The sequence below is a fragment of the Pseudophryne corroboree genome, chromosome 4 (genome assembly GCF_028390025.1).
Source record: "Pseudophryne corroboree isolate aPseCor3 chromosome 4, aPseCor3.hap2, whole genome shotgun sequence".
NCBI classification, from domain to species: Eukaryota; Metazoa; Chordata; class Amphibia; order Anura; family Myobatrachidae; genus Pseudophryne; species Pseudophryne corroboree.
This window is the reverse complement of record NC_086447.1, coordinates 478,090,073-478,114,642: the sequence shown is the minus strand read 5'-3', so window position 1 is coordinate 478,114,642 and position 24,570 is coordinate 478,090,073. Positions and strand designations below refer to the sequence as shown.

Sequence of the window (24,570 nt, the reverse complement as noted above, 5' to 3'; positions counted from 1 at the left end):
TTTACCTGCTACTTCATTGGACTGGTTAACAAAAACTAAGCTCCTGTGCACGGAGGCGGGGTTATAGAGGAAGTGGCACTGTGCATCTTGGGAACAGTCAAAGCTTTTAGCCTGTTGGTGCCTCGGATCAAGATCCTACTCTACACCCCAATGTTATTCCCTGTGGAATCCAGTGTACCTCGCAGAAAGAGATTTAACAAAGGTAAGTTCTTACCATAAATCTCCTTTTACTAGGGTACAAATAAAAACACCTATTAAAGGGAAAGTATAGTGCAAAAAACTCCCACAAAATTGGAAACATGCCATTCATCACATGCAGTGGCAAGGTAAGGCTCAGGCCTTGGCCGTTATTTATGAGTGGTTTTCTTTTGCCAGTGGCTGCAGTTCTTTTGCCCGTGATAAAATGAAAGTCATAGTGATGCTTGGGCATAAGACCAAAAAAGCCACATCTCTTGGGTGTTGGATTATTTTTACCTAAATCCTGACAATGTTTGTGAAGGTATCTGCTCCATTTGTGAGGCCAAAGTTAGTAGAGGTAGGGATGTTAGCCATCTAGGTATCTCCTCCATGTTACATCATTTGCGGTGAGTTCATGAAGTTTATTTTAGAAAATGCTAATAATTTGTTTGTTGGAAGACCCACATCATCAACCTCCTCATTAGTGATCAGAGGTAGTCCTTCCAAAAAATAGTTTTGTGGGGGCCCAAACAAACCAAGCACTTCAGCAACAGGGACAGCCACTGTTGTGGCTGAAGTGCTTGATTTGTTAAACTATACATGTCTTTTTAATATCCAACATAAAGGTGGGTGGGAGGCCCAATTACCCATGGTACATTTCCACAGGTAATTTTATCGCTCAGGTCTATCGTTTTAGTCCCGATAAGCCTGCATGAGCTGCATTTTATAGGGGCTTTTCTGTACTGCACTGAGTGCTCCTGACAGCACCCTGTGCAGCAATCCATCTCTGGCTCCCTCTGGTCACATGACTGCTCCCCCATCACGTGACCACTGGCAGGGGAAGAGGGGGGATGCAGGTCACGGCACTGCCCCGGCTTCCCTGCTGGGAGTCCCAGCACTGAATGCCAGCTCTCAGGCTGCAGTGCCCTCCCTGCAAGCCCAGATTGCTGCTGCTGCGGCAAAACCAAATCTCCAGAAACAGCCCCGTTTTCATGTGTGTTTTCGGGAGGAAAGCTATTTTTTGACGGGCGAATCAAATTGGATAGCCTGTAAAAAAAAAAAAACAACAACAACAGTGAAACAACTGAAAAAGTGTGAAAATAGCTGTTTTTTGCACTCAATGTTGTTTCACCTCTAATTGGATACACCCCTGTTACAAAATGATGCCCCAAAGCAGCCATGTCACACCAACCCAGTGGCCCCCCATGCCCCGAATTCATCCCTAAAACTGACAAATTAGATTAATTTATTCTGGACATACCATTCATAGTGCCTTTTCCAACATGCAGTCTGCAAATGCTAGAAACCCATGCTAATTAAAAACACCCTTGAGCAGGTGGGAAGAGTGCTAATGGTGTGCAGGCCGCATAACCATTTTCCCAGTGATTTTGCAGCACTGCAGCTGCAGATGCTAGATTCCAGAAAGGTAAGTATAGAAGACAAATGTGTGCGGTGTAACTCCCCAGGACCCAGGGGCCTGTGTGCAAAGCACACACTGGACCCATTATAGATAAACCATTGCCTAGCAATCGCCATACTGCTCATCTTCCAGCAGTCATCATACTGCCCATCTACAATGCCCAAATTTTTAGCAGTTTCTATTCTATACTGTTAATATGTAAGCTGTTCACACTGCTCAAATCTACCAAGTTCTCTGAACTGTCATAGCAAGTGCTCATTAGCACCACCTGCAGTTCACACTGCTTAAATATCAAATACAACTCTCCTCTGCAACAAGTGCTCATTAGCACCACCTGCTGATTACACTGCTCAAATCTACCAAGCTCTCTGAACTTTCTCAGCAAGTGCTTAATAGCACCATCTGCAGTTCACACTGCCCTTATACCTGCACCTGCTATTAAAGCTTCCTTACCTCGCCACAAAATTGTCCTGCTCGTCCACATGAGGAGGACTGTAATTCGAGAGCCTAGTTTCCTTCACACCAGCAATAATCAATAGTCTAGCTCAGAGGCTCCAAGTTCAAAAAAATGGCATAAATTTGGCACCATACTCCAAAGCGCTGCAGAGCAGGGGACTAGCAGTCTCTTACTTCAAAACTCTGTCTTTCCAAGAGGTAGACAGGAACACTGGAGCAAACGGATATCCAGGAACCAGTAGCTAGTTCTAGTAACCAATTACGTTATATGAAGTCCAGGCAATGAGTGAGTGCACAGGAGCTGTTTAGATAGACTCCCCCTAAGATGCCTGACCAGGAATGGTTGATGCCACTCAGTTCTCCTGATATCCAAGAATGGGTTTGGCCAGTTGCATATGGAAGTCTAAGCAAGATGGCAGCGCCCGTGAATCACAGTTTGGCCACTCTTGCTTTAAGGGAAAGTGACTAACTGGACATGGTGAGCAGGGGTGCCCACCTGCTGGTTTGTGATATTTCAATTAGAAATATCACATAACCATGCCTAGAAGTCATACTGTGATGGGGATAACAGTGCAACGTCCTCCAACACTGTAGTGTTGGCCTGGCCAACCTGCGGCACTCCAGCTGTTGTGAAACTACAATTCCCATCATACCCTGCCAAAGTTTTGCTATTAAGGAATGCTAAAACTGTGGAAGGGCATGCTGGGAAGGTTCACAACAGCTGGAGAGTCACAGGTTGGCTAAATCTGCTTTAGTACACATCAGTGTGTGTGGAAATAATAAGTGCTGTCAGCTATAGCATTTCACTTTATAGAAGCTATCATTTTTCTAATAACTAGTGCATACTTCCAGAATTTCAGAAGTAAAAATTGGAAGATTCTAGGATATGCCTGAATGAGACATTTCAAGGTAGGACACACTACTGTCAACAACAAGACATAGGAAAAAGAGACGTTTACCTGCGTTGCATTTATGAGCCTCAACATGTATTCGTGGGGTACTGGTTCCTAGTGGGTGCATTACCACTGTGTTCCTGTATTATACTGTTACTGCTGTTTGCCAATAAACCCATCTTCCTGGCTAAGGACTCTCTGTGTGGCCTAACAGTCACTTTCACATCTGTTGTGCCCATATTGTGACCACTATCCCAATAGGATATATAATTACATACATTAATATTACATGCACAATAGAGATGGCTTTACTGTTTTGGGTGACAAATCGATTTTAAGGAAATTGTATATATCTTATCATAAATATGGAATGCATTTATCCTGTAGGTTTATGTTTAATGTTACTTCACTTACATCTGATACAAGTAAAGTACTCTTATAGCACACGTGTGAATGTTGATTTATAGAGATCTCATGTAATGGCTGTTCTGGCAAGGTTCCAAAGTTTTTGTAAAATAAGAGCTAGTGTCATGTGGGACAGCAGTTACCATGCTTGATATACTGCTGTATACAAAAGTGCTGCCAAGGGGTCATGTTGGCTGCTAAACCTGTGTATGTGTTTTCCATGACTATTTATAGCAATTGAAAAAGGCAGAGCTCCAAGTTGGTTGATATTGCTGTATTTGTACAGTAGTGTAAAAGTGCAACTCCCATCTGGGGGCTAGAGAGGAATTTCATAGACAGTGTGTCCTCCAATCCTTCTCCACATGGAGATATCATTGATATTGGCAAATTGTGAAAGTTACAGAAACATAGAATTTGACGGCAGATAAGAACCACTTGGCCCATCTAGTCTGCCCCTTAAAGTAGAAATGCATTGCTCTTATAATATTGAATTGGGAACCTCTGCTGTCTCCCCAGGACATATTCCTAGTGCTATATTAATGGGAAATAAGAGGCACATGGATTTGTGGGGGAACAATGTACACTGACGGCAGTCTGACCAAGACAGACATGTTCTTTTCTCAGTTATTGTAACGGTTCGGGAAATAGGTACTGTTTGGCTCACCATCTGACACATGCTGATGCTGCCACTGCCGAAGTTGTTAACCACCAATATTTGGCATTGAAATAAGTTAAAAAAAAATGTGCTACACCCAGACACACATTGATCAATAATGCTGATGCTATGTCACGGCATACTGACACTGCACTGCTCTGCAGTCACTCTGATGTCAGTGCCTACATGTACTACCAACCGTAACTCAACATGACTTATTAACTTGACAGAGTGCCACACACAATAGGCTAAATAGCCTGCGAGAAGTAGGAAATGTGTGATTTTGCGTGAGTCTGGGTGTATTTTTAATGCGGCAATCATTAACACGGCAACCCAACCTGGTTATACCGTGTAAATGATTGCCGCTTCAAAAATCTGACCTGACTCCAACGAAATCCCGCACTTCCTGCTTTTCGCAGGCTTGTACATTTAGCCCAATATATAAGTTTAATGCACTCGGCATGGTTACACTTTCCACTATTATGTGCATAATTCTGTTGCTTTCTGTCCACAAAAAGAAAAATGCACAGGTTCATTCTTATCTTAATTTCGCCTCATGCTCCTGTCTCCCTTAAGATTTGTGTGCATATTGTATGCAGGACCTGTTCTTTTGGCGTTTCCTCTCTTATCTCTCCCAAAATGAAGATTTTAAAACACGTCTGATGTATAACTGACATGGATTCTATTGACAACTAGAATGGAAAGGCTTAATTTTGGGAGAAGTCAAAGGTGATCCCGAGGTGGTTAAATTACCTACCAAGCTGGGAAACACTAAGATGAAGTATGCTACCCTCCTTGTCCACAGATTGTAATTATGTCATGCTTATACTGCTAACCCACCCACTGATAATGATGTTGTGGATTTCCAGCATACAGTAAGTAACTCTTAGGAAGTTGTCTTATTGAACATACAGTATGCAGAGAAGTGTCAGCCTTACCAAAAATAGGTTTTATAGGTATGGTAATAAACTATGGAAATTGTTGGCTCATGTTGGCTGCCAACAATGTTGTAAACCTTGTATTACTAAAACTATAGATCCTGCGACAGGTATTTGCTATAGCTCCATTTCTGATATTTCAACCCAGTTTTATGATTATTATACCTCCCTCTGTAAAGCCCCACCTACCAACAGCTCCCTAACCCACTCTCTTCTTGCAGAGGCTGCTTTCCCCTGGCTCATAGCCCAGCAGAGGGAGATTTTCATTTCTGAACAAGAGGTTCTTAATACCATTCATTCTTTGATGGCCAATTAAATTCCCTTCCCAGATCGTCTCGATGGAACTACTATAAATTATTGGAGAAGATATTATAGCTACTCTGACCCACTTATTCCAGACAATAGTTAATGATGACGTTTATTTCCCTACCTGATGATGCTCTTACCATTCGTATACTCAAAGCTGACAGAAACCTGTAACTTCTTACATTGTGTAGACCAATTTTCCTTCTAAATTAAGGTCACCATTCAGCTAAGTTCTCACAGCTCTGGTGACGGTTTTGTTGTCTTGTGCAGATACATAGTTTAAAAATGTTCTTTTAAACTTTCATACTAGCGGCTCTAGAATCTAGAGAGACACTTCTCTGTAACAGTTAATTTTATGCCCTATTATAGTGCCCTAGTTCATTTTCTGAACCATAGTAGCACCTTATTTAATGTTGTGCCCCATAGTAGTGCCCTAGTTTCTTTTATGAATTGTAGTAGTGCTTAAGTTCACCCATGTCACATTTCAGAGCTGCCAGTACACATTATGCCATACAGTACCCCCAATTCACATGTAATATAGTGCTCCCCGTTCATATTGTGCCTCATTACAGTGCCCTGGTTCATATTATATAACATTAAAATACCCTCCAGTTCATTTTATACCACACTACAATGAGCAGGTCCGGGGGCATACCTAGATATATTGCAGGCTGCATGGAAAAAGTTTAAAAAGGACCCCTACGTACCACCCAATGGCGAAAAATGTATATAACACATGTAACTGTGACAGGGAAGGTGGGCCCCTCTCAGCTCTGGGCCCCATAGCAGCTGCACTGCCTGCACCTATGGTATCTACGCCCTTGCCCTTATCATCACTTATATATATATATATATATATATATATATATATATATATATATATATATATATATGGCCCTGGACACTTTACTACTCATTTTACAAGGTTGGGTTCACTTCCAAGGCATCTGGGTGGAGACCACTGATGTCAAACTGACAGCATTTATTGATGATTTACTCTTGTATTAGGGTAACTGCAATTAGTGCCGCCTACATAATATGGACAAAATATCTCAATTTGGTTTATTTCTTATCTTTATGATGGCAATATCAATAACATAATTATGAAGTTTGTTGAGGAGATTGAAAATTAGCAGTGTCTCACTATTTCCATTTTGGGGAGGGCAAATTTATTTGAGATGACCACTTCCCCTAAATATTCCTTTACTGGATTGGTTTACTAAATAGCATCTCTTTTATAAAAATGCTGGTATACAAAATAATTAAACACAATACAATCTGGTAAGGAAGTGTCTAATTCTGATTTTGCAAAGTAGTATGGATACCTTAAGAAATCCTATAAACAGGGATGTTAATACTGATGCACTTAAGCCGATTGCATTCATGGATAGCCAAATTGGGCAGATCAAGACATTTGATACTTGGTGGTGCGATTGGCCAGATCATATGAAGGTCAGTCAGCATATATATTCTGACAATGGTCATCTGCTTATAGTATTTTTTGGCATGTTTACATAAATCAAAATAATTACATTGGACAGGTCACACAACAAGAACTATAGTTTTGGGACCACAGATGTGTATATTGGGTTGATTGAACATTTTGGCGCTGCTATACAGTACTTTTAAATGTGGCATCTGAGACCAGTATAACTATAACATCAAGTCCTTGACATGAGCAACTTCTGGAACTGTACTGGTAGATTTTTATTTATTTATTTGTTTTTTTGTTTTGTTTTTTATCATCATGTATTTTGGACATCTGCTTTGCTTTTTGACAATCTTCATATTTTGTTTATGCCCCCTACACTACTATCTCAGAAAACAAAAAAGGTTCATTTGATCTTATTAATACATATGCTTTTGATTTAAGGTATTTCAGATAGCTTGAGTTGAGGCAGCATTACAGATAAGTTATTTGTACAAATGTCTTGTCCTTATCAGAAAATGTACATTTAATGCATCACAATAGTGCACACAATATAGTATCTACTAACTGGAGTACTGTAGTGAAGAGTGCTATCTAGTGGAGACACTTAATAATGACATGAAGAACTCAAGTATCTAAACCATAGGTCTGCAAACTCGGTAATCATTACCCCACAAAGTGCATGTTTTGCAGGTAACCCAGCAGATGCACAGGTGCATTAATGACTCACAGACACATTTTAAAAGGTCCGCAGGTGGAGTTAATTATTTCACTTTCGATTCTGTGAGGAGACCTGCAAAACATGCACTGTGTGGGGTAATGAGGACCGAGTTTGCAGACCTATGATCTAAACCAGAGGTTCTCAAACTCGGTCCTCGGGGAGCACACACAGTGCATGTTTTGCAGGTAACCCAGCAGGTGCACAGGTGTATTAATTACTCACTGACACATTTTAAAAGGTCCACAGGTGGAGCTAATTATTTCACTTGCGATTCTGTGAGGAGACCTGCAAAACATGCACTGTGTGTGCCCCCGAGGACCGAGTTTGAGAACCTCTGATCTAAACTATAACCTTCCCAGCTCTGACATACAACATATTGTTTATGAAAAATAAAATAACATAATTGAGGAAATTAAAAGAACATTTTCATAAAACTTCTAAAGAGTATAAAATACCTTAAAGAAAAAGTGTACTTGTACCTAATGACAGCTCCTTAGGAAGCCTCACCATCTCTTCTATCACAGGATTTCTAATAATGATTATAATTATTATTATTATTATTATTATTATTATTATTATGATGAAGAAGAAGAAAAAGAAGAAGAAAAAAAAAAAATCATGAGCACTCCTAGCACAACCAAAGGCATCCTATGGTGAATACACATGGGTAACCTTATACCCCAAAGGAAATGTGCAAATGTAAGAAGTGTGTATAACTGGCACCAAACAAACAAAAAGCATGGGGGACGTGTTTAAATGTAAAAGACAGGAAATACTTATCTGTTATGGTGTTTTCTCTGAAATGCTCAGATAATCCAAATGCGTATATGGAGAGAGAATAAAACAAATAATAGTGTGATATTGTTTAATAGGCTATATTCACACAATACTAAGAGATAAAAGAAAAAATAAAATAGGTAAAGTGCAGTAAACAGTAGAAAAAGTTCAGTGGTAGGAGTAATTATTGTTTAGCAGTAAATATATCGGCAGTCTGTTGGTGAAAAGCATCCCTACCTTAGCCACATGGAAAATCAGCGTTGTACTGCACTAAGGGGCATCCGGATAAGAATACCATGGTGTTTGTTAGATAACAAAGAAGAAACAGAATTCCCCAGTACACTGCAAACAGGCCAGCAAAATTAAATTTACAATTCTACATAATAATAAGCCTTAATATTTGCAGGTTTGCCTGCATTTTTAGCATTGATGAATTCCGCCCCATATGACATACTGTAGTATTCTACCAGTAGCTTTCTTCTTCCGTGATTGGTTAATGACCTCACACTTAAAGGCTTAGTTAGCATTCAATATTTGTGGCATATCCCACGAAAACACCCTTTTTTGGGGATACCTGCAAATATTAAGTATCACTTCCATATACTGTGGCCCCATAGATTTCTTTGGGAGCTGAAAAGTTGTCAGAGTTGCAAAGCTCCAGAATGCAAAGCAATCCAAAATTTGGCTCCCGCAGCTAACACCATCTTCAGATGCTGTTAGCCGCTGTAGCCTATAGGTTACACTTCGTAAAAACTATAGGCAGAGGGATCCTTAGGATGAAGCTAGTAGATCACGCGTGCACCGGAGTCCTGATAGAGGAGTGAATGATGCAGTCAGGGCAACAGCAGTGTAGTCCCCTGGGCAAAGCAATGCACTGGGGCCCCTACCCATCCAACAGCGGTACTGGTGGGGAATACTATCAGCAGCAGCTTTGATGTCCCGTGGGTGGTAGAGGGTGTTCTATCTTCCAGTCAGCATGTAGGACCTGGAGCAGTAATTTCTGCTAATTACTCCTTTACTGCACAGATAATGGGGTGAGAGGGAGAACACTAAACTGGTGAAGAGGGCATTGGGCTGAATAAAGGGGCCCCAGTACATAACTTCCAGGGTGGTAGAGGGTGTTTAATACACAGGGGAGGGGTAGATATTGGAGTGGTCTTAATAGTCATCATTTTCCGGTGGGAGGGAAGCTTGCTTGACTGCAGATATCTCCAGTTCCTGAAAATAGATATCTTAGCTTTCAATGGGATAAAACACTAGAGAGTCCTACCTTTCAGGAGAAACTGGGGAAGATACCGGAACTTGGGGATTAGATTTAGGGAGCCAGAGCAATCCACCGCTGAAAATATAAAACTGCATACCAGGTGTGCGGAGCTGGAGCAGGGACCAGCTGCTGGAAGGCTGATAGCTCTGGTTCTGGGCATAGTAGAGAAAAGCTGCAAGTGTCCACTGAAAGTGGAGAGTTCCAGGCTTTTGGCGTATACCCTCAGATATCTTTAGTTCCCCAGGGCTGATTTTCCAAAATCTGGTACCTTGGAAAAAGGAAACCCTCAGCTATCAGCCTAGGGCCCTTATACTCCTGGGGCCCTTGGGCAACTGTCCATTAAGCCTATACGAAATGTCAGCCCTGGATGCAGTCACTTCACTCCAAACACATTGCAGGTACAGGCTCTTTTTGGAGCGCCTGTACCTGCATGTGACAGTTGATACAGCCTGGAAGTACCTAATTACAGTGATTGGGTCTGAAACACAATAAATTATAAATATGGAAATGTGTTCACAGACACCCAAGATTACCATTCTGACTGGCTCCATGCTCTGCAATGCTGATAAAAATTATCAACTTTGTGTGCACATGGCCTGGATAGTTGATTAGCTGAATTGCTCTGAATCACCATGCTAATTATTCTGCCAGTTACAGAATGCAAAATATCCGACATGCTTGGGACCACAAACATTTCAGATTTTTTTATGTTTCCGTATTTTTAAATAACTTCATACAATAATGAGATATCTTGGGGATGGGATCCAAGTCTAAACACAGAATGTATTTAAGTGTCAAGGGGATTAGGATTTGACGGAGGGGGGGAGGAAGGGTTAGAGTACTTGCTAAAAAGTGCTAGGATTCTGACCGCCATCTTCCTCGCTATCGGTATCCCATACCCAATCCGGGAAAACTAACTGCCATTGCATCAATACAAAAGCAGTGATATTTTTCCATTGGTGCTTGAGTACTTGTTAGTACACTAAATATGTAACAGAAATGTACTATTCAGCAATATTTTTACCAAGAAATTGTGTCTATTATTTTGTTAGGTGGAATAAATGTTAGGTCTAAAGACCAATGTTTAATATATATAAACCACTTGCCTGGCATGGTCACATCAGATGCGACCACACCAGGTTGGGCTTTCCCTGACATGGTCGCATTTGATGCGATTGGTGAGAAAGCTCAGTGTGTGGCTGCAGGAAGGAAAGCTTCCTGCAATTGCCGCTCTCACCCCCTCTTTTCTGATTCCCTCCCCACCACTGCCTGCCATGCTGCCGACCACTGCTGATCAGTCAGTCTGGCTGCACCCACCCCCCCCAGCGGCTTCAGACTCTAGTAGCCGCTGGGAAAATGTTTTTTTTTTTTTTAAAAGGCGCTCTCACCTTTGATGCGGAGCTCCGGAGGCTGCAGAATGGATCACATGCCTGGGAAACTGAAGTTGCAATGTTCCGAACATCGATGGCCACGATGTTATGACCATCAATGTTTGTACCAATGTTTTGTTTTGTTTTTTAAATGGTTTATTTAAAACAAATTGTATTGGACATAGTTTAAATAAAACTTCTTAACCTAATTCAATCATAAAAAAAAACGACAATTTCTGTATAAAATATTTGCCACCAAAAAGTGTTTTATTTGATTTTTTTGCTTTAAACCTGCACACTAGCAGGAGCCCTTGATTCATTGTGTATCATATTACATAGGGTATGGTCAGCCCTTATTTAAAATGTAAAAAGGTACGATATCCCAGATATCCCCGGTCAGGAGACAGACGCCAGAATCCGGACAGCTGGAATACTGGTGGCGAGCTCAGTGTGTCCCCACCCCAGGGCTCGCTGCATTTGCCACGCTTCAGGTCCGGTGGCGACCTTCCCCACCACCCGAGTGGGGATTCGGGGGCGATGGATACAGTCGGTATTTCACCGGGTGTTGGGATTTCAGCGTCGGTATCCTGACAGCCAGGATCCCGACAGCTGGCAAATTGAATGCCTCCAATAAAAAGGCTTTTGTGTTTTACATAATGTTTGTGCTTTAACATGTCAACTAATTAATTTAGAAATTAGTTTACAGTATAGAATATAACTCACTTTGTGTCTGAAAATTGGAAATGTTGCCATAACTATTGCTGCTTTTGTATGTGTGAGTGTATCAGAATCAAACCATATATGGACATTAATATATATATTATTCCAGATATAAAAACAAGTTTGTTTAACATGATCAACATGCCCCAACATACCATTTTAATTTGCCTTTTCAGTCAGTTGTTAGAATTTGACAGATTTTATATTTCAGGAAATAAAGTCCTTTTTTAAATGATTGGCTGAGTGTCTGTGTGAGGCATGGGATGAGGAAGTTGTTCCGGTAATTGCTCATGACTGTTGAACTCAAGGTAATAACACAGAAACATCCTGCATGAGTTAAGTGAAGGATCATAAGTCAGAGCTGCAGTTAGTGGTGAACCACTATGACTGGCTCTTGTGCTTCGTGAAATTATTTTATGCAACTCAAAAGACAAGAAACACCTACATAACACAGAAGAGGTCTAATAACCTTATTTTATCTGCAGAAGGCACGTTACTTGTGGGGATAGGTTCTGTTCTTTTCCAGCCTCCGCCACCACCAGCTCTCCCAGTCGCCGCTCTGCGGCTGGTGGTGGAGGCCGGACACTAGCAGAACCATCTACGAACAGCAGCGCCAGCAGGGGCGGATCTATACTTTTCTTTTAAGCGGAGATGGTAGTGGACATCCCCCCACTGTAAGATGTTTGTGTTACCGTTTGAGAGACAAGGGGGCCAACAACAAAGGGGAGATGTGCAAGAAGCGAGATGGCACCTGATGGTAAACATTTAAGAAGGGAGAACAAGAGAAGAAGAGAGGAGAGAGAAGCAGAGTCAAGTGAAAAGAGAGAACCAGAGAGAGGAGAAAGGGAAGTGGGGCAAAGAGAGGAGAGAGAGACAGGCATATAAGCAGGACAAACCAGGAGGCAGGGGAGAGAGATTCCAGCTTTGCCCTTTTCCAAAATAGTAATATTATTTATACCCAAATTCTGTATTCTCCACATAGTGCACAAATCAGGTGTATACTGTTCACACCTGCAGCCTGGATGTACATAATCTGTGCCTGTGACTAGCATGGCTACACAACAGCTCTCCTTCATATTTTAACATGTCTATAATGTGGGAGGTGTGCAGGGATCCCCAGTGGGATGCACTAAGAATGCTGGTGGCTGGCAAATACCGTTGCAGGAATCCCGACTTTCAAATGCTGACATTGGTGGGATTTCCGGCGTCGACGCCGAGAATCCCGATAGTCCTCTAAGCAGGAAGCCCTGCAATGTTAGGGTGGGGGGGGGGCGAGGTTAGGTTTAGGCACTATTAGGGGGTTTAGGGTGTAGGGACGGATAGGTTAGGGTTAGATACCAGGGAGGGGGGGTTAAGGTTAGGCACCTAGAAGCGGAGGTTAGGGTTAGGCACCAAGCGGGGGAGTTGCTCTGGTTTCTCTTCAGAACGAACAAATCTTTCGCTTTTTACTGAAGATTTGCGTGGAGAGGAGCAAAATTGAGTTTTATCTCAATTGGGAATGAGTGCACCTGAAAAAAAGCTGGTTCTCTTCCAATTTTATTCATATTAAGAATCAGCAGGTAGCACCAAAAGATTTTTTATTTCAAAGGAGATATGCCAAACAATCTACCGGAGTAAAATATACCTATTCCCTAAAGATATTAATCATATAATTTATTCTTAGTGCGGGATTCTCTTTTGGTCTACAGAAACTAAGCGGGGAGGGATAAGTTTAGGGAGCAGGGAAGGGAGGGTTAGAGTTAGTCATCCCCAGGGAGGGTTAGGGTTAGGTACCCCTGGGGAGGGTTATGGTTAGGCACCCACAAGGGAGGGTTAGGGAAGTGGACACGGGAACTTTAGGGTGCTTTTTTTTTTATGAGTGAATTAATTGTAGAATGTGTATTTAACCTTATTCAAAATGATTTTAGTAAAAAAAAAAAATATTTGACAAAAAATATGTTTCTCAAACATCAGGACATCAGTCACCACCATCGGAATATTGCGACCATCGGAAACATCACGACCATCATAGCTTTAATTTTGAAAGCCAGGACAGCCACCAGGTACACAGGGGGGGCTTGGGGTGGGGGGTTCAGTTACACTTCCCCAGCGGCTGCCATTGTCTGCAGCCGCTGGGTGGGGGGTCCTGCCATGCTGACCGATCAGTAGTGATCGGCAGCACGGCAAACACTGGTGGGAGGCAGAGGGACCTTACAGTCCCTCTGAGAGCAGTAGCGGAGGGAAGTTTCTCTTCCCTGCTGCTGCAAACACTCTTTATCTGACCAGTCGCATCCTGTGCGACCAGGTCAGATAAGACACTTGCTGGTGTGGTCGCATCTGATGCGACCATGGCAGGCAAGTGGTTAAAGGATGGGATGCTGTTGCTGGTATTCTGAACACTGACATCCTGTTCATCGGCATTACATACTGAACCCTCCCCAGTACCTGTGTAGCAGCCTATACAGTGGGTGACACTGCATCAGCAGTGTGTGGAAGGGCACAGCAGCAGAATGACAAAAGACACAAGTAATTCTGACATCCCGGCCTGTATAAGAGACACAACAGCCAATGCCTGCTGCCTACACTCTCACATACAGCAGGCAGGGTGTCATTCAGGGTGGGCAGTCATATGCTATAGCATAGAGAGGTAAGCAGGTGCTCATCACAAAGGATTTCCTGTTCCAGCATTGTCCATGCACTGATAACAGTCTATTCATACTGTATATTTATTAGTGATGTGCACCGGACATTTTTCGGGTTTTGTGTTTTGGTTTTGGATTCGGTTCCGCGGCCGTGTTTTGGATTCGAACGCGTTTTGGCAAAACCTCACCGAAAATTTTTTGTCGGATTCGGGTGTGTTTTGGATTCGGGTGTTTTTTTCAAAAACCCCTAAAAAACAGCTTAAATCATAGAATTTGGGGGTCATTTTGATCCCATAGTATTATTAACCTCAATTACCATAATTTCCACACATTTCCAGTCTATTCTGAACACCTCACAATATTATTTTTAGTCCTACAATTTGCACCAAGGTCGCTGGATGACTAAGCTAAGCGACTCAAGTGGCCGACACAAACACCTGGCCCATCTAGGAGTGGCACTGCAGTGTCAGACAGGATGGCCGATTTAAAAAATAGTCCTCAAACAGCACATGATGCAAAGAAAAAAAGAGGCGCACCAAGGTGGCTGTTTGACTAAGCTAAGCGACACAAGTGGCCGACACAAACACCTGGCCCATCTAGGAGTGGCACTGCAGTGTCAGGCAGGATGGTACTTCCAAAAAATTGTCCCCAAACAGCACATGATGCAAAGAAAAATGAAAGTAAAAAGAGGTGCAAGATGGAATTGTCCTTGGGCCCTCCCACCCACCGTTATGTTGTATAAACAGGACATGCACACTTTTTAACGAACCCATCATTTCAGCGACAGGGTCTGCCACACAACTGTGACTGAAATGACTGGTTGGTTTGTGCCCCCACCAAAAAAGAAGCAATCAATCTCTCCTTGCACAAACTGGCTCTACAGAGGGAAGATGTCCACCTCATCATCATCATCCGATTCCTCACCCCTTTCACTGTGTACATCCCCCTCCTCACAGATTATTAATTCGTCCCCACTGGAATCCACCATCTCAGGTCCCCGTGTACTTTCTGGAGGCAATTGCTGCTGGTGAATGTCTCCACGGAGGAATTGATTATAATTCATTTTGATGAACATCATCTTCTCCACATTTTCTGGAAGTAACCTCGTACGCCGATTGCTGACAAGGTGAGCGGCTGCACTAAACACTCTTTCGGAGTACACACTGGAGGGAGGGCAACTTAGGTAGAATAAAGCCAGTTTGTGCAAGGGCCTCCAAATTGCCTCTTTTTCCTGCCAGTATACGTACGGACTGTCTGACGTGCCTACTTGGATGCGGTCACTCATATAATCCTCCACCATTCTTTCCATGGTGAGAGAATCATATGCAGTGACAGTAGACGACATGTCAGTAATCATTGGCAGGTCCTTCAGTCCGGACCAGATGTCAGCACTCGCTCCAGACTGCCCTGCATCACCGCCAGCGGGTGGGCTAGGAATTCTTAGCCTTTTCCTAGCACCCCCAGTTGCGGGAGAATGTGAAGGAGGAGATGTTGACGTTCCGCTTGACTTGACAATTTTCTCACCAGCAGGTCTTTGAACCTCTGCAGACTTGTGTCTGCCGGAAAGAGAGATACAACTTAGGTTTTAAATCTAGGATTGAGCACGGTGGCCAAAATGTAGTGCTCTGATTTCAACAGATTGACCACCCGTGAATCCTGGTTAAGCGAATTAAGGGCTCCATTCCACAAGTCCCACATGCCTAGCGGAATCGCTCTGTTTTAGCTCCTCCTTCAATGTCTCCAGCTTCTTCTGCAAAAGCCTGATGAGGGGAATGACCTGACTCAGGCTGGCAGTGTCTGAACTAACTTCACGTGTGGCAAGTTCAAAGGGTTGCAGAACCTTGCACAACGTTGAAATCATTCTCCACTGCGCTTGAGTCAGGTGCATTCCCCCTCCTTTGCCTATATCGTGGGCAGATGTATAGGCTTGAATGGCCTTTTGCTGCTCCTCCATCCTCTGAAGCATATAGAGGGTTGAATTCCACCTCGTTACCACCTCTTGCTTCAGATGATGGCAGGGCAGGTTCAGGAATGTTTGGTGGTGCTCCAGTCTTCTGTACGCGGTGCCTGAATGCCGAAAGTGGCCCGCAATTCTTCGGGCCACCGACAGCATCTCTTGCACGCCCCTGTCGTTTTTTAAATAATTCTGCACCACCAAATTCAATGTATGTGCAAAACATGGGACGTGCTGGAATTTGCCCAGATGTAATGCACGCACAATATTGCTGGCGTTGTCCGATGTCACAAATCCCCAGGAGAGTCCAATTGGGGTAAGCCATTCTGCGATGATCTTCCTCAGTTGCCCTAAGAGGTTGTCAGCTGTGTGCCTATTCTGGAAAGCGGTGATACAAAGCGTAGCCTGCCTAGGAACGAGTTGGCGTTTGCGAGATGCTGCTACTGGTGCCGCCGCTGCTGTTCTTGCTGCGGGAGGCAATACATCTACCCAGTGGTCTGTCACAGTCATATAGTCCTGAGTCTGCCCTGCTCCACTTGTCCACATGTCCGTGGTTAAGTGGACATTGGGTACAACTGCATTTTTTAGGACACTGGTGAGTCTTTTTCTGAGGTCTGTGTACATTTTCGGTATCGCCTGCCTAGAGAAATGGAACCTAGATGGTATTTGGTACCGGGGACACAGTACCTCAATCAAGTCTATAGTTGCCTCTGAATTAACGATGGATACCGGAACCACGTTTCTCACCGCCCAGGCTGCCAAGGCCTAAGTTATCTGCTTTGCAGCAGGATGACTTGCTGTGATATTTCATCTTCCTCGCAAAGGACTGTTGGACAGTCAATTGCTTACTGGAAGTAGTACAAGTGATCTTCCGACTTCCCCTCTTGGATGACGATCAACTCCCAGCAGCAACAACAGCAGCGCCAGCAGCAGTAGGCGTTACACTCAAGGATGCATCGGAGGAATCCCAGGCAGGAGAGGACTCGTCAGACTTGACAGTGACATTGCCTGCAGGACTATTGGCTTTCCTGGGTAAGGAGGAAATTGACACTGAGGGAGTTGGTGGTGTGGTTTGCAGGAGCTTGGTTACAAGAGGAAGAGATTTAGTGGTCAGTGGACTGCTTCCGCTGTCACCTAAAGTTTTTGAACTTGTCACTGACTTATGATGAATGCGCTGCAGGTGACGTATAAGGGAGGATGTTCCGAGGTGGTTAACGTCCTTACCCCTACTTATTACAGCTTGACAAAGGCAACACACGGCTTGACACCTGTTGTCCGCATTTGTGTTGAAATAATTCCACACCGAAGAGCTGATTTTTTTTGTATTTTGACCAGGCATGTCAATGGCCATATTCCTCCCACGGACAACAGGTGTCTCCCCGGGTGCCTGACTTAAACAAACCACCTCACCATCAGAATCCTCCTTGTCAATTTCCTCCCCAGCGCCAGCAACACCCATATCCTCATCCTGGTGTACTTCAACAGTGACATCTTCAATTTGACTATCAGGAACTGGACTGCGGGTGCTCCTTTCAGCACTTGCAGGGGGCGTGCAAATGGTGGAAGGCGCAAGCTCTTCCCGTCCAGTGTTGGGAAGGTCAGGCATCGCAACCGACACAATTGGACTCTCCTTGGGGATTTGTGATTTAGAAGAACGCACAGTTCTTTGCTGTGCTTTTGCCAGCTTAAGTCTTTTCTTTTTTCTAGCAAGAGGATGAGTGCTTCCATCCTCATGTGAAGCTGAACCACTAGCCATGAACATAGGCCAGGGCCTCAGCCGTTCCTTGCCACTCCGTATCGCAAATGGCATATTGGCAAGTTTACGCTTCTCCTCAGACGCTTTTAATTTTGATTTTTGGGTCATTTTACTGAACTTTTCGTGTTTTGGATTTTACGTGCTCTCTACTATGACATTGGGCATCGGCCTTGGCAGACGACGTTGATGGCATTTCATCGTCTCGGCCATGACTAGTGGCAGCAGCTTCAGCACGAGGTGGAAGTGGATCTTGATCTTTCCCTATTTTAACCTCCACATTTTTGTTCTCCATTTTTTAATGTGTGGAATTATATGCCAGTATTAATAGCAATGGCCTACTACTATATTTACTGCGCACAACTAAAATGCACCACAGGTATAGAATGTAGATGGATAGTATACTTAATGGATGATGACACAGAGGTAGGTACAGCAGTGGCCTACCGTACTGCTATATATAGTATACTGGTGGACACTGTCAGCAAACTGCAAAACTAAAATGCACCACAGGTATAGAATGTAGATGGATAGTTTACTTAATGGATGACGACACAGAGGTAGGTACAGCAGTGGCCTACCGTACTGCTATATATAGTATACTGGTGGATACTGTGTCAGCAAACTGCAAAACTAAAATGCACCACAGGTATGGAATGTAGATGGATAGTATACTTAATGGATGACGACACAGAGGTAGGTACAGCAGTGGCCTACCGTACTGCTATATATAGTATACTGGTGGACACTGTCAGCAAACTGCAAAACTAAAATGCACCACAGGTATAGACTGTAGATGGATATTATACTTAATGGATGACGACACAGAGGTAGGTACAGCAGTGGCCTACCGTACTGCTATATATAGTATACTGGTGGACACTGTGTCAGCAAACTGCAAAACTAAAATGCACCACAGGTATAGAATGTAGATGGATAGTATACTTAATATATGACGACACAGAGGTAGGTACAGCAGTGGCCTACCGTACTGCTATATATAGTATACTGGTGGACACTGTCAGCAAACTGAAAAACTAAAATGCACCACAGGTATAGAATGTAGATGGATAGTATACTTAATGGATGACGACACAGAGGTAGGTACAGCAGTGCACTCTGCACTGTACTCCTCCTATATAATATTAATTATACTGGTGGTCCCCAGTCTCCACAATAAAGCAGCACGCTGAGCACAGATATGGAGTGTTTTTCAGGCAGACAACGTATACTGGTGGTCACTGTCAGCAAAACTCTGCACTGTACTCCTGCTATAGCTGCTCCCCAGTCCCCACAATTAAGCAGTGTGAGCACTCAGCACAGATATATTATGCAGCACACTGAGCACAGATATGGTATGGAGCGTTTTTTTCAGGCAGAGAACGGATAAAAACTGGTGGTCACTTATCAGCAAAACTCTCCACTGTACTCCTCCTAACAGCTGCTCCCCAGTCCTCCCCACAATTAAGCAATAAACCAATCAACTTCAACAATAAACGGAGAGGACGCCAGCCACGTCCTCTCCCTATCATCTCCAATGCACGAGTGAAAATGGCGGGGCGACGCGCGGCTGCTTATATAGAATCCGAATCTCGCGAGAATCCGACAGCGGGATGATGACGTTCGGGCGCGCTCGGGTTAGCCGAGCAAGGCGGGAAGGTTCGAACCTGCCTCGGACCCGTGTAAAAAGGGTGAAGTTCGGGGGGGTTCGGTTTCCGAGAAACCGAACCCGCTCATCACTAATATTTATAGATCAAAATCGTTGGCGTTTAGTGCAGAAATAACGACAGACGGCAGTAATATTTGCCAACATTTCAATGTGTCTTATGACATTTTCATCAGGGTGGACCCTGACGAAAAAGGAATAATAGACATTGAAACGTGGCAAATAGGACTGCTGTCTGTCGTTATTACTGCACTGAGCGCCAACAAGTATGAGATACATTAAGGCTGGGCATTGTCAGCAGCATGGAAGGCACAGGCATTTTTCATGTGCTGTTATTGCTTGAGGAGTGCAGCACTGCTTGAAGATTCGATATATATATATATATATATATATATATATATATATATATATACAAAAGGAGAAGTAGTCGGCACTCTGGAGACGGTTCTCTTGCAGGTAAAACAAAGTGTTATTGTAGCATCTTTGCTACAATAAAACTTCGTTCTACCTGCAAAAGAACCGTCTCCAGAGTGCCGCCTACTTCTCCTTTTGCATATGGGTCATTGCACCAAAGAAGGCACCAGAGCAAGGTACACTTATTGCTTCAGGATTTGAGTGCTGAGACTGGTTTGAGTATACAGTATATATATATATATATATATATATATAGTGTATCTCTTACACCAATAGTAAGTTGGCGCCCCTCTAGTTTAGTGAAATTAAACCACTGTGAAATTTGTTAATTGTGGCTCACTTGTAACAAACCTTTTAAAAACACCCGTTCCAATGCATGAGCATTTATTTAAAACATTTGCATGTTTAAAAACAATACAGTGTCCGTTGTATACAAAATTATTTTTCTCCTTCTTTTAGATGAAGATCGGAGATCACAGTAATAGCAATAACCCAACGTATTTAATCTCTCAGAGACTTCATAAGGGGTATATCTCTTATTACTCGACAAATTGTCTACTTGACGCACAGGAAAAGTATGAACACTCAAATCTGGTTAGATTGGGCTTAAAATTCTTTATTCATGGCCCAATATCCTGGTTCAATGGAATAACTTGTAAACAATCAGATAATTGGATTAGGGAAAAATCCACAATGGAGCAAACCCTCTTAACAAATTGTCTGTGTTCTCTGTATTCAATGTATCTGATATATATATACACACACACATATATATATATATATATATATATATATACACATTATACACACACACACACACATATATATACACACATATATACATGAGGGATGTCAGTCGCGGCCGCAGTGAATGGTGGTCGGTGGCCGTGGTGAAGGGGGGTGTTTGCGCTGCACAATTAAGATTCTTAATAGCTGGTGACACCATCTGCCTCCCCAGTCACCCACTGTCACAAGCCACGCCTATTTAGTGAGACCACACCCCTTCTCAAGGTGTTTTAGGTACGGTGCACACATAGTCATGCCATACATTTTGTAGTTATTAATAATTTGGTCTGCTTTACATTATTTAAAAATCCAAAAACCTGCTCAGATTGAAAACAATACATACTGTATGTATGCAAACTGGATTTTTGCAGCCTTGTAGCTAATATTAAGTCTGCAGAAAAAAAATATATAATTTATTTTATACAATTACAATATTATTATCGTTTATGTACATTGTGAACAAAGAGTCCAGAATGCTGTACATGGTACATTAAAAAAAACATGCAAACAATAAAATATATTCAAACCATACAGGGGAAAATCAACCGGTGAGATTTCTATACAAGGGCTGCTATATGATGACCAATATTCATGCTAGTCAGATTAACTAGTGACACTAGCATAACAATCCAACGTAATTGTTTTTGGCAATGAATATATGTAAGCATGAATATTTATAGTCTATAAGATTTGTATATTTGTATTTCTGCATACAGTATGACCAGTATTTTAGAATTTCTTTTAGTAGCTAGTAATTTTATATAAAAGACTGTGCTAAGATGGGAATTCAATTAGCCACGGTAACTAACTTATCTATGTTATTATATGTTGTATGTTAACATCTGATAACAAGTTACCGGGTGAGAAAAAGGGCTCTACAGTAATTGAATAGCCCTGGGCATTACAGCCCGCAGCAACCACTTTTTTTGACACCAGGTAAATCACCGGGTCTAATTGACTTTCTCCCTAATACTGATATGATGGTTAGAACAGGTGTAGGTCTAATTGTAATTTATGGTTCATGTGGGTTAGGTATAACAGTGCACCTGCAAAGTATTCACAGCACTTCACTTTTTCCCTATTTTGTTATGTTACAGCCTTATTCCAAAATCATTTTTTCCCCTCAAAATTCTACACACAATACCCCATAATGACTACGTCAAAAAAGTTTTTTGGGAGATTTTTGCAAAATTTATAAAAAACAAACAAAAAAAAATGAAGAAATCACATGTACATTAGTATTCACAGCCTTTGTTCAATACTTTGTTTATGCACCTTTGGTCGCAATTACAGCCTCAAGTCTTTTTGAATATGATGCCACAAGCTTGGCACACCTATCTTTTGGGCAGTTTCGCCAATTTCTCTTTACAGCACCACTCAAGCACCAGGGAAGCGTCGGTGAACAGCCATTTTCAGATCTCTCCAGAGATGTTCAATCGGATTCAAGTCTGAGCTCTGGCTGGGCCACTCAAGGACATTCACAGAGTTGTCCTGAAGCCACTTCTTTGATATGTCGGCTGTGTGCTTAGGGTCGTTTTCCTGCTGAAAGATGAACCGTCGCCCCAGTCTGAGGTCAAGAGCGCTATGGAGCATGTTTTCATCTAGGATGTCTCTTGCTGCATTCATCTTTCCCTCTATCCTGACTAGTCTCCCAGATCCTGCTGCTGAGAAACATCCCCACAGCATGATGCTGCCACTTCCATGCTTCACTGTAGGGATGGTATTGGGCTGGTGATGAGCGGTGCCTGGTTTCCTCCAAACATGATGCCTGGCATTCACGCCAAAGAGTTCAATCTTGTTCTCATCAGTTTAGACGGCTGGCCAGCTCTAGGAAGAGTCCTGGTGGTTCTGAACTTCTTCCATTTATGGATGATGGAGGCTACTGTGCTCATTGGGACCTTCAAAGCAGCAGATATTTTTCTGTACCCTTCCCCAGATTTGTGCCTCTAGACAATCCTGTCTCGGAGGTCTACAGAAAATTCCTTTGACTTCATGCTTGGTTTGTGCTCAGGCATGCACTGTCAAGTGTGGGACCTTGTATAGACAGGTGTGTGCTTTTCCAAATCATGTCCAATCAACTGAATTTACAACAGGTCGGACTCCAATTAAGCTGTAGGAACATCTCAAAGATGATTAGTGGAAACTGGATGCACCTGAGCTCAATTTTGAGCTTCATGGCAAAGGCTGCAAATACTTATGTACATGTGATTTCTTAGTTTTTTATTTTTAATACATTTGCAAAAAATTATCGGGTAATTTTGGGAGGAAAAATTAATTTATTCCATTTTGGAATAAGGCTGTAACATAACAAAATGTGGAAAAAGTGAAGCGCTGTGAATAATTTCTGGATGCACTGTATGTCGATATTGACCATGTTGACATTCATTACACAGGCACTGATGAAATGCCAACATAATAGAATGTCTACATATCGTCCCTGGTGGCCCAGCAGGCACTTACCTGGTACCGACGTCTGCAGCACGTTCAACAGTGGCATTCAAATCACATCACTGAAGTGAACGTCAGTTCTGGCTGAATAATTTGATGCGCTAGCGTTCCGATAAGTACAGACCCCCTATGCCTAACCTCCCCTAGTACCTTGCCCTCCAGCTAACCCTAATATCGGCATTCTGACAATGGTGGAGAATCAGAGGTGGACGCAGCAGAGTAGCAGTTATGACTTTTGTCACAGCCGCTCCTGCAAAATTATCGAATGGTTCTACCAATGGCCCTCATTCCGAGTTGTTCGCTCGCAAGCTGCTTTTAGCAGCATTGCACATGCTAAGCCGCCGCCTACTGGGAGTGAATCTTAGCTTAGCAAAATTGCGAATAGAAATTTCTAAGCAGTTTCTGAGTAGCTCGACACTTACTCTGCCACTGCGATCAGTTCAGTCAGTTTCGTTCCTGGTTTGACGTCACAAACACACCCAGCGTTCGCCCAGACACTCCCCCGTTTCTTCAGCCACTCCCGCGTTTTTCCCAGAAACGGCAGCGTTTTTTTGCACACTCCCATAAAACGGCCAGTTTCCGCCCAGAAACACCCACTTCCTGTCAATCACACAACGATCACCAGAACGAAGAAAAAACCTCGTAATGCCGTGAGTAAAATACCAAACTTTTTAGCAAATTTACTTGGCGCAGTGCGAACATTGCGCATGCGCAGTTTGCGGAAAATCGCTGCGATGCGAAGAAAAAGAACGAGCGAACAACTCGGAATGAGGGCCAATGGGCTGTCTATTGAGATGCCTACTGGCTGCAGCTATAATTGACCATGTTATGCACCATCTGACTTCTGAGCAAGCCTCCGTCTACCTCTGAAGCACCCCCAATTTCTCTGACGTCCTAGTGGATGCTGGGGACTCCGTAAGGACCATGGGGAATAGACGGCTCCGCAGGAGACTGGGCACACTAAAAGAAAGATTTGGTACTACCTGGTGTGCACTGGCTCCTCCCTCTATGCCCCTCCTCCAGACCTCAGTTAGATTTCTGTGCCCGGCCGAGCTGGATGCACACTAGGGGCTCTCCTGAGCTCCTAGAAAGAAAGTATATATTAGGTTTTTTATTTTACAGTGAGACCTGCTGGCAACAGGCTCACTGCAACGAGGGACTAAGGGGAGGAGAAGTGAACCTACCTGCTTGCAGCTAGCTTGGGCTTCTTAGGCTACTGGACACCATTAGCTCCAGAGGGATCGACCGCAGGACCCGTCCTTGGTGTTCGTTCCCGGAGCCGCGCCGCCGTCTCCCTTACAGAGCCAGAAGCAAGAAGATGGTCCGGAAAATCGGCGGCAGAAGACTTCAGTCTTCACCAAGGTAGCGCACAGCACTGCAGCTGTGCGCCATTGCTC

At 43.2% G+C, this 24,570-nt stretch overlaps 1 pseudogene; it reads left to right on the top strand.

Annotated features, from left to right (window-relative positions):
* Window positions 1-12,935: 12,935 nt before the first annotated feature.
* Window positions 12,936-13,026, top strand: LOC134913540 (U5 spliceosomal RNA; annotated as a pseudogene).
* The last annotated feature ends 11,544 nt before the right edge of the window (window positions 13,027-24,570 follow it).